This window comes from Erinaceus europaeus, chromosome 18 (assembly GCF_950295315.1).
Source record: "Erinaceus europaeus chromosome 18, mEriEur2.1, whole genome shotgun sequence".
Taxonomy (NCBI): Eukaryota; Metazoa; Chordata; class Mammalia; order Eulipotyphla; family Erinaceidae; genus Erinaceus; species Erinaceus europaeus.
In genome coordinates, this window is record NC_080179.1 from 10,016,252 (window position 1) to 10,033,150 (window position 16,899).

The 16,899-nt window shown below is 37.1% G+C and overlaps 1 long non-coding RNA gene across 1 annotated transcript in view; it reads right to left on the reverse strand.

The window, feature by feature from the left end:
* Positions 1–9,193: 9,193 nt before the first annotated feature.
* Positions 9,194–16,899, reverse strand: part of LOC132534311 (uncharacterized) — a 59,770-nt gene continuing 52,064 nt past the window's right edge. The window contains exon 3 of the long non-coding RNA XR_009546034.1: positions 9,194–9,528. This is a non-coding gene — a long non-coding RNA (uncharacterized LOC132534311). The remainder of the gene's footprint in view (positions 9,529–16,899) is intronic.

Consider the following 16,899-nt stretch of genomic DNA (forward strand, 5'->3'; position numbering starts at 1 on the left):
TCCTTAAATGGCAATGAGAATACCTCATAATCTAGCAATACCATTCTTGGGCATATATTCAGAGGACATAAAAACATTAATTCAAAGGGATATATGTACCCTTACCTATTATCATGACTGCATTTTTCACAATAGCTATAGCCACAGTATGAGAAAACCAAATATGCATTAGCAGAAGACGAGGCAAAGAAATACATACACACACATATGGACATACACTCTGCCATTATACACACACACACATATAGACATACACTCTGCCATTATACACACACACACACACATATAGACATACACTCTGCCATTATACACACACACACACATATAGACATACACTCTGCCATTATACACACACACACACATATAGACATACACTCTGCCATTATACACACACACATATAGACATAAAGTCTGCTATTATACACACACACACATACACATATAGACATACACTCTGCCATTATACACACACACACACACACACTTATAGACATAAACTCTGCCATTATACACACACACACACACACACATATAGGCATACACTCTGCCATTATACACACACATATAGACATAAACTCTGCCATTATACACACACACACACACACATAGGCATACACTCTGCCATTATACACACACATATAGACATACACTCTGCCATTATACACACACACACATATAGACATACTCTGCCATTATACACACACACACATATAGACATACACTCTGCCATCATACACACACACACACATATAGACATACACTCTGCCATTATACACACACACACATATAGACATACACTCTGCCATTATACATACACACACACATATAGACATACACTCTGCCATTATATACACACACACACATATAGACATAAACTCTGCCATCATACACACACACACATACAGACATACACTCTGCCATTATACACACACACACACACATATAGACATAAAGTCTGCTATTATACACACACACACATACACATATAGACATACACTCTGCCATTATACACACACACACACACACACACACTTATAGACATAAACTCTGCCATTATACACACACACACACACACATAGGCATACACTCTGCCATTATACACACACATATAGACATACACTCTGCCATTATACACACACACACATATAGACATACTCTGCCATTATACACACACACACATATAGACATACAGTCTGCAATTATACACACACACACATATAGACATACACTCTGCCATTATACACACACACACATATAGACATACACTCTGCCATTATACATATATACACACACATATAGACATACACTCTGCCATTATACACACACACACATATAGACATACACTCTGCTATTATACACACACACACACATAGACATACACTCTGCCATTATACACACACACACATATAGGCATACACTCTGCCATTATACACACACACACATAGACATACACTCTGCCATCATACACACACACACATATAGGCATACACTCTGCCATTATACACACACACACATATAGACATACACTCTGCCATCATACACACACACACACATATAGACATACACTCTGCCATTATACACACACACACATATAGACATACACTCTGCCATTATACACACACACACATATAGACATACACTCTGCCATTATACACACACATATAGACATACACTCTGCCATTATACACACACACACATATAGACATACACTCTGCCATTATACACACACACACACACATAGACATACACTCTGCCATTATACACACACACACATATAGACATACACTCTGCCATTATACACACACAGGCATATAGACATACACTCTGCCATTATACACACACACACACATATAGACATACACTCTGCCATTATACACACACACACACATAGACATACACTCTGCCATTATACACACACACACACAGACATACACTCTGCCATTATACACGCACACACATATAGACATACACTCTGCCATTATACACACGCACACATATAGACATACACTCTGCCATTATACACACACACACATATAGACATACACTCTGCCATTATACACACACACACACATATAGACATACACTCTGCCATTATACACACACACACATATAGACATACACTCTGCCATTATACACACACACACACATATAGACATACACTCTGCCATTATACACACACACACACACACACACACACACACATATAGACATACACTCTGCCATTATACACACACACACATATAGACATACACTCTGCCATTATACACACACACACACACACACACACATATAGACATACACTCTGCCATTATACACACACACACACACACATATAGACATACACTCTGCAATTATACACACACACACATAGACATACACTCTGCCATTACACACACACACACATATAGACATACACTCTGCAATTATACACACACACATATAGACATACACTCTGCCATTATACACACACACACATATAGACATACACTCTGCCATTATATACACACACACATACACACACAGACATACACTCTGCAATTATACACACACACACACACACATAGACATATACTCTGCCATTACACACACACACACACACATATAGACATACACTCTGCAATTATACACACACACACACACACACACACACACACACATGAAAGTAAAAGAAACCTAAGGAACTATTTCACTCATATGTGGAGTATATATAATTAAAGCATATGAATTTGCAAAAAAGGAACTAAACTGAATTTTGTGAAGATTATATTAGGTATCAGAAAAGAGCTTGAAGGGGCATATAAATTGCATTGGGGGATGTGTGAAACCATTCCCTTGTAATATTATCATTTTGGAAACCATTGTTAAATCACCATAAAAATAGTATTAAAAATTTAGTATGATCCTATAAGTGACGTTTATAAGTTAAAGGAATAAAAGCACAAAGCTTCAGAATGTTTTGAAAACAAGCAAACAAAATCTACCGTTTAATGATATGTGTCACTGTAAGATGTGTGAGTCCTTTAAGGCACTGTTTCTCAGCCTTAGCATAATCATAATGCCATGTGGGATCTCGTTCTGTGTCATGGCACTGTGTCTGTGGTTTTTAATATCTCCCTATAGAGAAGGAATGTCATATCCCTCTGTTGTAGTAATCACAATATAACTATAGCATTTTCAAATTAATAACAACTTCCCCCCCAAAATAAAAAAAATTAGATACAACATCCTCAAATTTTAATTTATACTATAAACCATTAATCTTCCAATAAAAAATTAAAAATGCTTGTCAGCAGATGTAGAAAAATAAATGTATGAATAGTTCCAATGCCATGCCATTTGCAATTGAGAATTTAAAGTTTCAATTTCACAATTTTAAGAACAAAAGAAAGTCCCTCAGGGCTTATAAGAATAAGATAAAGTTTAGTACTGAGTATATATAAATGACAGGATAACTAGAATTACTAAGATATTTGGAATATACTTCATTCAGGTAAATAATTTTTATATTATAATGAAACCATTTTTAGTTAAATAGAAAGTAAAGACATTTTATTTATATATTTTTCTGAATTGCTAGGGTTTTTGGTCAGTGGTATGTCAAAAGACCAAGATTAACATCCAAGATACAATGATTTTAGAAATCTTGGAAATGATATTTGAAATATGTCACAAGATTATTAAGTCCAATAAAGACAGGTGATACTGTGGCTGATGAGCTAGTACAATGGTTATGCAAAAGGACTTTCATGCCTGAGGCTTCCACATCCCAAGTTCAAGTCCTAGCATCACTATAAGCCAGAGCTGAGTAGTGCTCTGGTCTTCCTCTCTGTGTCTTTCTCTGTATCACTCATTAAAATAAAAATAAATTAAATATCTTCTTAAAAAAAGGTGATACTAAAAATGGTTGATATGTCCTACTTGGTAAGGACCCCTAATTTTAGAACAATGAAAAAATACAGTGACCACAGAAGAACTGTTATCAAAAACCTTCTTGGGGTCACTATGAGGTGTATCAATCTCATATTTACCTGTGTTTTTTAACTGCCAATCAGTCACATTATTTTTTATTAAAGATCTATTTTTAATCTTTATTTATCATTGGATAGAGAGAGAAATTTGAGAAGGGAGAGGAAATTAAGGAAAAAGACAGAGAGACACCTAGAGTCCTGCTTCACCACTTACGAAGATTCCTCCCTGCAGGTGGGGGCCAGGGGCCCATGTCCAGTGGAGAAGCAACTAGAGAAGCAAGCCCTCCGACCTTCTGTGCCCCTTAGAGATCTTTCGTCCCTACTCCCAGAGGGATAAAGAATAGGGAACCTTCCAATGGACGGGATGGGATATGACACATTGGTGGTGGGAATTATATGAATCATACCCCTTTTATCCCACAATCTTGTCGATCATTATTAAATCACAAATAATAAATTTTAAAAAAAAGTCAAAAAGTAAGAAAACACAAAGCAGAACTTGAACTGGGTTTGGTGTATTGCACCAAAGTAAAGGACTCTGGGGTGGGGGGAAGGGTTCAGGTCCTGCAACATGATGACAGAGGAGGACCTAGAGGGGGCTAATTGTTATGTGGAAAACTGAGAAATGTTATACATGTACAAACTACTGTTTTTTCATTTTTGTTACTGTATTTTATTTTTGACTGTAAACCATTAATCCCCTCAATAATTTTTTTAAAAGAGATATTCTCAGTGGCATAAAAGTTATAAAAATAAAATTTAATAAAAATGGTACTGAATAATACAACAAAGATTTCGTTGCACTATTAAATGTTTCTCCTAGAGTTATTTTGTTAATATCATAGTCACTTTGCTATGCTGAATAAGAAATGTTCTAGATACAAGAAGAAATCTGACTATAGGATTTTATATCATTCTAACTCTTACTCCTCAGCACCCAACCTATATACTCACTCTGTCACCTTCCTACAACTGAGGAAAAAAAAAACTAAATAAAATTTAATGAAATAACAATTATATATATATATATTAGTTATTATTGTTGTTGGGTAAGACAGAGGGAAATGGAGAGAAGAAGGGAAGACAGAGAGGGGGAGAGAAAGATAGACACCTGCAGACCTGCTTCACCGCTTGTGAAGCGACTCCCTTGCAGGTGGGGAGTCGGGGGCTCAAACCGGGATCCTTACATGGTCCTTGTGCATTGCGCCACCTGTGCTTAACCTGCTGCGCTACAGCCTGACTCCTTTGAAATAACAGTTTTAAGCACCATAATACCAATAATACAAAAAATACTTTTAGAACTAGAAAAAAATTTTTATCATGTTTTACCTGTAAACACATTGACAGTTCCATTAAAAGACAATGCCACACCCAGCACAGATCATAAATCACATATTTAAATGGATCGCTTCAGTTTTGCTACTCTGTAAGTAGATAAAATTATAGTATAATGAGTTTATTAAAGTTAAGGATATAAGATTCTTTGTGTTAGTTAATTAAAAATGTATAGAAATCCAAGAAGGGTGACTCCAATTTGACAAGTTAAAATAAATGAATAAATAGCATGCTATCTTCTTCTTCCTCAACTTTACTCCATTGTCATAGTGAAATATTGATTTTAGTCATGAAAAACGTAAGTCATATTACCAGGTAAGGGCATGCTGCAATAATTTCTTACCAGATCAACTATGGTTCACATTTTATAGGTCATATTTACACTCAAGTGTCTTCAAACTGAACAAATGGAAACTTGCCTAATGAGACAACCAACATTTAGCCTGACGTATATCCATTTAGATGAACTTCTTGTGAAGAAGGGAGATTCCTGTCAGTTGCAAAGCCATGGGAGTGAGAAGGTGAAACATGACTTTGAAAGAAAAGATCAGTAACACTAAGCTATTATCCTGCACAAAGTTGGCAACAGTTATTATTTTCATGTATAATTTATCCAAACTGTGTGATGTAAGTTCTCCAGACTGCAGTTCAAGCTAAGCCCATACAAGTATGAACTCCTTGAAAGTCAGAAAATTATGTGACCTAACAAACTGAAGTTAGTCTTTTTTTCAAGCACTTGCCACAACCTAATTATTATTGCCTATAGTAAACACTGCTTTGCAAAACCTGTGAACAGTTGTTAATGTTGAATCCAAAAAGTGCTATTCTTTTTTTTTTTTTTTTACTTTCTTCCCTTGCAAGTACAGTATTTTGTTGTTGCTCCTGTGTGTTTTTTAATTAGTAATCTCCCCTGAATACAAAACACAGGTTTGAGCTTCCTCTTGAAAACACATTCCAGAAGATTGTTGACAAAAACAAAGTATAGAAACATATAGTCTGGAATAGGATGACAGAAGGCCTATTGGGAGTTGTATTGTTATGTAGAAAACTGAGAAATGTTATGCATGTGCAGGCTACTGTATTTACTGGCGACTGTGAAACATTAATCCCCCAATAAAGGGGAAAATGTTAAAAATAAAAGCATATAGTCTGTCATTCCTTTGTTAAGAGACAAGTAAGTGCAATGCACATAATAAAGTCTCCCTTTTGAAATTAACAAAGTATAAACCCATTTCTGTTAAGCCTGCTAAACAAGATTTGAAATGCATAACAAATTCTTCCAAAACAATTATCTTAATAGCCAAACCCTGAATACACTCACAACTTAGTTTGAAAGCATTTACTACTCCAAAGTCAAAAAGAAACAAACTCTAAACCTCTTTCAGTCACCTGTTTTCATTTCTACATTTTCTCTCAGAAACTTCACCTGAAAGATTAGTTTATCCTGATTTTACAGGAGCATATCCAAGCAAAGCCATCATTTCAGATCCACTCTTTCACTGCATAGAAAACCAGTTAAGCAATTTAGGAAAAGTTAAGCATGGGGAGGGAGGTAGCACTTTCAAGTCCTAATCTTACCTGGTAAATTGAAATGAAACAGCCCTCTGAAAGCCTTCTTGATCTTCACTCCTCTCCTCAGGGGACAGCGAACTCTCACAGCAGCCTATGTTCTTAAACCCTAAATGAAAAAATCAGAAGGCTTGATCTGTGCACATATCGGCCTGCATAATGGCATCATGTAAGAAAGCTCTGTTTCTTGGCAACAAGAAAACAATCCTTTTCAATAAACTCACAGCAATTGGCCCCACATTTATTCTTCAACACAGGGGGAAAAGAAGTCTTAAAACCTCCTCTGAACCTGCCAGTAGCTGACCCAAAAAGTCAAATTAGCTCATTTACTTTGAAAACATTTTTAATTAATTAATGGACTGCGCATTTCAGTTGCCTGACCCTTCCTGGAGTTCTTTTATTGACACACCTGTTTTACGTCCTTGTTGTGAATTACTTACTTAAAACTCCAGTCCAGAATATTTCTGCTGTTGCAGAATCACAGTACGCAGGTCAAAGATGGTTCTTGCAGAACAACATTTTATAATATTATCCTGGCCTTGATAATTTTACATATGATATTTTGCTTTCTAAAATATCAGCATGAATGTAGCACTGAATGCTTATTAGGCTACAAAATTCAAAGAGGTTGTATGTTACCTCCTCTCAGCTGGAAAGTAATTTTAAAGTTAATATAAAGAAGCTGACTTCACGCTGAACATCTTACCTGTGTGGTGGAGAATTCATTTACACTACCTGAATTTGATGAAATTGTTGGACAATTTTTTAAGATAGTATGATGCACACGTGTATTTAATTCCATATATTTATAGTGATTCATATGTGGTACTCTAGATTAAACAATCTTTTTTTCAACTTTGGCCTTTATTTATTTATTGCATAGAGACAGTCAAAAATCTAGAGAAATGGAGAGGAAGAGAGATAGAGAGGGAGAGAGGCAGAGAGACACCAGCATCCCTGCTTCACGACTCGTGAAGTTCTCCCCCTGCAGGTGGGAACCTGGGCCCTTGCACATTGGCACACTGTGCCCTCAACCAGGTGCACCACCACCACCTCCTCCCATTAACAATCTCTACTCAAAAAGGCAAGTGGTAAAGAAAATATAAATTACACACAAATATTTTTGCTGTTAACTAGACTTCATGATTGCAAGTGATGAACTTTTATCTGTATAGTATAACTATAACTTCCAAATGACAAAACAGTTTGAGTTCAATAATTTCCATATTCAACCAAAGCCAACTTGGATAAATTGTGTCTTTATCCTTCCTCTATTCTGCCAAAGTCTGGCAAGAGTGTGTATTATGGGTTTTACCTTCAACAGTTCTCTTTTGTTTCTTTTTTCTTTCATCATCCAAATCTTCCTAGACTGTATATGACTTAGCCTCCTAACATTATTGAGCAACTCTTCTTAGGTAATATTTTATTTATTTTACCAGAGAACCACTCAGCTCTGGCTTATAGGGGTTGGAGGGAGACTGAATCTGGGACTTTGGAGCCTCAGGCACAAGAATCTCTTTGCATAACCATTATGCTATCTATGCCTCCCCCCACACATATACCTTTGTTGCCATTTGGAGGCATTTTCTTCACACATGGGTCTTTATTGGTGGGATCAGAGGCAAGGTGGCAAACTGTTGAAGATAATGGATGCACTTGGATAGACCTTCCGGCACCTTCAAATCACACTTTTGACAGTTATGTGCACTTTCCGTGTGTAGACTTGGCGGGGATAATTTTACAAGTGTTTCTTCAGCTTTAGTACTGACTCTCCCACTTGGTGAGTCTATGTCGTTGGGCAGATTTGTCAAACATTTTGTGTCTCAGCTCTCTTATCTGTCAGATGGTTAATAATATTTATATCATAGGGCTATTGAAGGATTGGCTAAGATTATATAGGTAAAATTTCTTAAAATAGTACCTAGCAGAAGATTAGCATTCGAAGTTTAGCTTTTTTTTTTTTAGTAATACCATTGTTGTGAGTATTCCTCAACTAAATAACTTTCAAGGTACTTTTCAGTTCTAGGATTTTCAAAATCCTATGTAATCCTTACATAAAAATCTAAAGTAATATAAGCAAAGGGTTTTGCAACATGTAATATAAACTAATTTTCTGATTTTGACAAGGTCATATTATCACTAAACACTTGGTTATCTAATATCTAGAGTTCTAATACTGTATGCCCTTCCACTAGTAAATAAAGTTGCACAATTATTTTTGAAAAGTAGAAATCCCATAATCTTTCGAAAAACTCACTCATGTTTAACATATTGAATTAAAGAGTAACCCAACTGATAGGAGGTAGAAATTCAGCCAGACATTTATTAAATGTGATTTGATAAATTGTGCAAATATTTTATGAAAGCAGTACAGTAACTTAAAGATTCATGTGTTTTTCTGCTCATATTCTTTAAATGTATGTACCAGTTGCTTCAGTTTTTTGCTATCCCTCTGGATGTATTTTTAACTCCAGCTGCAAAATCCTAATATTTGAGAGGAAGTAGATGCCTTTGAGCATTTGGTATAAACACAGCCCAACCAGAGTAGACTGTAAAGATTCCATCGGAGCCAGTCCAGCTCAAAAGGCAGGTTTAACATGAGGTCTTGGCCAAATCCACCATGCAGATCCCTCGGCCAAATAGCACACCCTTTCCACTAGGAAAAAAGAAATAAAAGTTATTAGTAAGAAGCCGAGCAAATCAATTTGTATGAGCTCTATTCAGCTACCCAGGTAGACACTTGCTGTTATCTGCATAGTACATAACAGTGCTTTTTTCTTGTTCTTTGTTTCTGATAGTCTTTTGTGATTTATCATCATAAATTCTATGAAAATCTAAGTCATGGTCATTTCCCTTTCATACCGCTGAGAAAATCTCAACATTAAGAGCTAACACCCTGAAGAACACAAAAACATAGTTCTTAATATGGTGTTTATTCACAACTTGGAGGCACATGTATCACTTAAGCATATGGTTGGAAATGCTTCAGCATGGAGGAATATCCACATGTCGATGCCAATAAAGTGAGTACTGTGCACACACACACACACAGAGGCATTATCCTACAGTCTGTATACTTTCTCACAAGGCCTTGAATTCCACATGGTACAAACTGACAAGAGCTTTACAGACTATTTCAAAACATCTTTTATAAGCAATGAGTAAAATAGAAATGGGAGCCAGGTAGTGGCTTACCAGGTTAATTGAACACATTACAGTGAGCAAGGACCCAGTTTCAAGCCCCTGGTCCCCACGTGCAGGGGGAAAGCTTCACTATTTGTGAAGCAGAGAAGAAAATGTCTCTCAGACTCTTTCCCTCTCTATCTTTCCTTCTGATCTCCATTTCTCTGTCTCTATCTAATAGTAAACGAATATATAAATAAATAAGTAAAAATAGAAATGAAAGTGTAGCAGAATATATTCAGTCAAAATATAATAAATCCAGGCTAGTTCTTTTTTCGTAGTTCCCATCTCAATATTTGATGTAAATGTTTTAGAGACATAATAAAAGGGTTCTGCTTATATAAGGTAGGATTCAATTTCTAAATCTCACAGTAAAAAAAAAAAGTGTTAAAGAAAGCATGTCCAATATGCAAATTTGGGAGCCCAGACGTGCTGTTTGAATATGTCGAGTAATGTCATGGAAGCTGCATCTTCATAGGTGTCTCCCACTGGCATATACAGGTTCAGGTCATTTCTGAGAATTACTAATTCAGAGAAACTAGGTAGCTGGGTCTCTGCCTCTTTTTGACAGAGAGAAAACCTTTTAACAGGAAAAAGAACGAAGTAGCTAAAAGAAAGAAGTGTGATTGGTCATGGGGAAAAATCAGAATATAGCTTCCCTAGACCAGAGAACAGGGTAGACAGGGGTGGAGAATAACCTTTGGGAGGTAAACAAAAGATATAGACACACCTGTAATGGCTTCCCCTTTCCTATTAGTAATGACCATACAGTATAGTGACATACAAATCAAAGTCCTTACAATATGCTATCAGACTGGCCTCTTTCTTCTTCTGCCTGTCCATTCTCCCTTTAAGTATTTCCATTTTCCCTGTTAACTGTTCCTTAAAATATGACAGCCCCCCACCCTCTTTAACATCATTCCTTAAAAGTCATATTCTAGAGTCCTTCTCTGACCATCTCATCTACCCTGCCCATACCTGCTAATCACTGCTATTTGCTTCTTGTGTTGTTTTTCACCACATTCTAGTTACTACTGCTCATCTTCTGTCTCTAGCCCAACCCCACTAGACTAAAAGCTCCATGAGGACACGGGTTTTTATCTCCTTTATTTATTGACATTATCCCTTGACATACTGCAACTACTACTATGTAGAAGTTGAGAGGTTAGCCCACTAAATATCTACAGACAACAGAAAAGACTTTATTAGGCAGAAGAAATAATGTAAAAGTCTTTTAAGTTTTGTGATTTTCCTACAAAAGAAATAAGAAAGAATTGAAGTATGGGAATTTTTTTTTCTACAAATACAGAGCTTCAAGGTATACCTGTTTTCCATTCTTTCCCAAAGTTAAGCATAGGTAGTTATTGTTTAACCCTATGGAAAGCTAATAATTGTGTCACTTTAGCCTTGGGGAAATGAAAAACAGGAAACATTTTATCAAGGTACATAGGTTCATAAGTAATATTTTAAAGGTTACTTGAAGGGTGTTAGCATTTTTTTTAAAACAGATCTCCAGGTAAAAGAGAAATTTGTTAAAGCACTGAACAATGTAGAAATTGGCCAAGGATTACCCATTTCTTTGTATATGTGACTAACCCTGAATGTTATTTTTAAGCAACAGTATTTTAGAACTAAGTCTTAAATAAAAGAAATCAGTATTCTAATGAGTAATGACAAGATGATTGCATTACATTATATAATTTGTTTCTTCCAGATAGCCTAAAGATTAAACACAGGAAATCTGTACCAATTCATTTGAAAAGGGAAGGAAGACTTTGCCTAACTCTAAATCTGTTTCTTCACTCCTTCACCAACTTTTGTTCCTTAGGAATGTCCACTTTTATTTTTGTATCACATTGGGCTTTCCTCCCATGACAACATAAAAATACTTCTAAGCTATTTGCAGTGACATTGTGGTGGCCTGGTGACTTTCCAACAGTTTCACCTGGTAGACAGCCGAGCTCTTCCAAATGACAGATCTCTAACTCTTGGGTACAGAAGTAGCAAGGGAAGTTCAAAAGTATAATTATAGTGGAGACAAAGAGGAGAGCAGGAGATGGGAAATGTTTTTGACTTTCTGTTATATCGTATGTACAGGAAACAAATGCCTCTCAAAGTATAACTCTCCAAATGTTTCCTGATGTTCTGTTCCTGTTTCAAAATCCCTTCATCTAATAAGTTGACATTAACAACAATCACATAGTTTCCAACAATAATTTCTATATGGGGAGTCGGGCATAGCTCAGTGGGTTAAGCACAGGTGGCGCAAAGCACAAAGATGGGCATAAGGATCCCGGTTCAAGCCCCCAGCTCCCCACCTGCAAGGGAGTCACTTCACAGGTGGTGAAGCAGATCTGCAGGTGTCTGTCTTTCTCTGCCCCTCTCTGTCTTCCCCTCCTCTCTCCATTTCTCTCTGTCCTATTGAAAAACGACGACGACATCATCAACAACAATAACTACAACAAACATAAAAACAACAACACAGACAACAAAAGGGACAATAAATAAATATATAAAAAATAAAAAATTAAAAAAACAGAGTGTATGCTCTCTCTTCTCTCACTTGATAATCATACCTAGTCTGTGCCAATCAAAGTTAAGTAAATCACACCTGTGTCTCATCTGACAAAACAATGCTGGGAGTGAATATTTTGATCTCCATGTATCATGAAAGAAAAATGAATTAGAGAGGTGAATTAATGTTTCTAGTTATACTTAAGAGCCAGACAAGCTAAACCCAAAACCTTACTGAGTTCAAAGACCATGTTTCTAAGCATCACACTCTAAAATCTTCTCAGCAACCTGTCACATCCAACAAATGATTATGCTTATAAAGTACATGATTTTTATGAGCTAAATAAATAATAACATAAATTAAAAATGCCTGCCAAAGCTCACATTTATGATCCTCTGAATGGATTTCTTTAATCCAATTAATATTTTTGGCTCTTTATGAAACACCATGAAGTACTTCTAAGGACAAAAGAAGCAGACATTTTCATGGTCTTACGTAATGATGTCAAATTCATACCTAATCCTTTTAGCCCAGAGATGGAAGACTGACACTCTAAACAAAACTCATTGTATTTTTGTGCTGCCATAACAAGGTCTTTAAAGGATGAAATTCTGGCTGCAGATAAATGCCTTGGCATCACTATACATCCATCACATGAAATGTTTTGTTTCAGGGGATTCAAACAAGATGCCTGACATTTCTCAGATGTTATTTCCACTTAGAAATGTGACAACTTGTTATGTAGCGATGTTAAGGAACAATAACAAGCACATTTAAAGCTTTGGTCCCATTTCCATTTCTGATTGTGTCTGAGGTATAAAAAAGTGTATTAACTGAAAATCATACTAACTCAAAGTCTAAGTATTTTATCGTGGTCTATATTATGATGCTCCTTCTCTGTGTCCTGTGGCTCACGAAAATGAAAGCACTCCACTTGACACCCAAACTGACACAGAGTATAGGAAGACTCTTAGCTGGATGATATCCCAGCAAATCGGCTCCCTGGAATAAGAGCACTTGGAGAGCACTCATACTTGTTTCAGGTCACTTACTTGCCATATGTGAAGTGAACCTGCAACAAGGTTATCAGAACTCCACACATCCTTGGAGCATGCAGAACCAGACTATTTTCCAAAGTGAAGTAAGAACTCTAGCAAAATGGAAGTCCTCACCATCTGCCCACCAGGCTAATCAAGAAGTGAAAAGGGGGGGCGGGAAAGAACACAAGCGAGTGTTTGCCTTGGGGCATGTGAGTGTTGATGTCATACAAGGGAGCCAATGGTAGTAGCATCTCTTCTCTTCCTGAAGATTCCTGGGGTAGAAAATCTACATGAGGCCTCACTGGTGTATCACCGCAGACTCTTTTCCCTTTCATTCCCCCCAAATCGTTTTAAATGCAGACCTTTTATATGTACACATGCATATCTTTTAGATTCTAGCATTATCATAGAGACTGACATACAAGAGAAAGGAAAATAGCAAGATACTTGTGCAGGGTTATGAAAAAGTGGCTGCAGCTTTTTTAGACATTTCTCACATTGTCAGCTGAGTATATTTTTTCATCTTGCATCTGGATGAGCTCAGAGTTTGATTAACAAAAGACAGGAAGAGGGTTAAGTGCAGGTGGCGCAAAGCACAAGGACCTCGCGGAAGGATCCCGGTTCGAGTCCCGGCTCCCCACCTGCAGGGAAGTCGCTTCACAGACGGTGAAGCAGGTCTGTAGGTGTCTTTTTCTCCCCCTGTCTTCCCCTTCTCTCTCTATTTCTTTCTGCCCTATCTAATAATGACAAGATCAATAACAACAATATTAATAATAACTACAAAAGACAGGAAGAATGACGCTGTACAATTTGTGGGCCATGTCAAAAACAGCAATGCAGCTCTTCGTTGATGTGAACTCTCACACTTGGTGTTGTGAGTTGTTTAATTAATTAACTATTTTATTTATTTACTTTGGATAGAGACAGAAATTGAAAAGCAAGGGAGAGATAGAGAAGAGAAAGAGAAGCACCTGCAGCTTTGCTTCACTACTTTTGAACCTTCCCTTGAAGTCGGTGGGGACTGGAGACATGAGCCTGAGTTGCTCTTGCATTACAAGGTGTGCATTTTACCAGACATGCCTTTGCCTGGCCCCTCATGAGCTATTTTTAAGAAGCATTTTTAACTCTGGTGCCATCTTTCCAGGCAGCATGTTTAGCCTACCTGCATGTCAGGTATTAGGCTCAGGCAAAAAATTACTGAAGTCATGGACCCCCTGGAACAGACCTAAAATACACTTCCTAGCTTCTTCCCACATGAAGACCCCTAATTTCATCTGTTTTGTTCCTACCTCTGGGTTCCTGTTTTCTCTATTAAATAATTTGTCCTGCCTTACATTTTACCTCCTTTCAGTCACCTAGTTGCAGACGATACTATAATTCCATCCTGACTTCCCTGGGCAGAGGACCTCACCAATATGTCCTAACCTCTCCAGAACCCTACCCTACCAGGGGAAAGAAAAAGACAGGATCAACCTACCAACGCCCATGTCCAGCAGAGAAGCAATTACAGAAGCCAGACCTTCTACCTTCTGCACCCCAAAAAGAATTTTCATCTATACTATCAGAAGGATAAGGAATAGGAAAGTTTTTTTTTTTTTACAATTTTTAAAATTTATTTATAAAATAAAAAATATCAACAAGACCATAGGATAAGAGGGGCACAATTCCACATAATTTCCACTACCCATTAGACACAGAGCTCTAGTGGTGGGAACTATATGGAACTGTTCCCTTGTTATCTTACAAGCCCAATTAGCAGAATTTTCCAGTATTGTGAGGGCCTCAAGGCCTATATAGAGTCAACTCAAGTTACTCTGGTTGACTCTCACACTGACTGAGCTACCAGTTGGCATCTTGTGTCAACTGCCATCCATGAGAGTGATGCAATTATCCATCCAGCCCAACTGGGTCTTCAGTGTACGCAGCAGTAGCCAACATCTGGCAGCTGCAATGTCAGCCTCCAGGTATAATCTGATCTCCCCAAAACTGCTGTAAGACAATATAATGAAGAAAGGGACTGTTCATATCATTAAGGTTGGGGTGGGTTTGCTATGAAGGCAAAGTTACAGATTTTGTTACCTGGAAGTCGGGTGTTACTTGGGCTGATGTGCTTCAGAGTGATGATCATTTAAGACTTGTCAAGATGAATGAATCAAAAGTTATTGAGAGTTGGAAGATAGAAGAACTATATATGTAGTGTTGGAAAACTCACTGTAGAAAATTTAAAAAAAAACAACTACTTACTAAGCTAGTTTATTAGTCTAAGAATATTTCTAAGTTAAATATTGATAGTAACAACTGGTTTCTTTTCAATGCTACACACCAAAAATGAAAATAAAAGCTACTGAAAATTATCTATTCTTCCAGCAAATTATAGATCAATTAAAAAATGGGACTTGATAGGGAGAGAAAGGAAAAAAGAAAAGAAAAACTTGACATTATGGGGTACACATGATCTCAGTCCTGTCAGAGTTTCAGGTCTGTGATGAAATACTTGACAACACCAAAAAAGGTGTGTTTCATGTGGCAAGTTGCTAGGATTCGAGTATTCATTTCCATACTGTGAATCAACAGGAAGAAGAAAAGTTCTCTAGAAATAATGTAGTACTATAAAGTCTTTTGCAATGAAAATCTATGACAAGGTGTTATTGAACAGTTTGAGAAATCAGATTCAGTGAAGGCATGTTATTACAAGCGCAACAGGCATTGAGTCATTATTCGAGAGGTCTTAGAATTCATGAGACATCTAACTTCTCCTTGTTAACAAAGATTTATTCAAGAAGAGAATAAATCGGGGTGATAGATGTTCTTGAGGAAACCCAGCCACATAGCAAAGTTGAGAGAGAGGCTCTAGATGAAATCTGAGGAGTTGCAGTTGATGATATTTATTTCATTTTTTAAAAATATTTATTTATTCATTTCCCCTTTGTTTTTGCCCTTGTTGTTTTATTGTTGTAGTTATTATTGCTGTTGTTGTTGATGTCTTCATTGTTGGATAGGACAGAGAGAAATGGAGAGAGGAGGGGAAGACAGAGAGGGGGAGAGAAAGACAGACACCTGCAGACCTGCTTCACCGCTTGTGAAGCGACTCCCCTGCAGGTGGGGAGCCGGGGGCTTGAACTGGGATCCTCTCGCCGGTCCTCGTGCTTTGTGCCACCTGCACTTAACCGCTACGCTACCGCCCGACTCCCGATGATATTTATTTCATAACCCTTCCAGTTAAGCAAGTCCTCTGAGAGTGGAATCCCAGGGAGTGGCTTCCAAATTCCTCTGAAACTCAGAGAAGTGA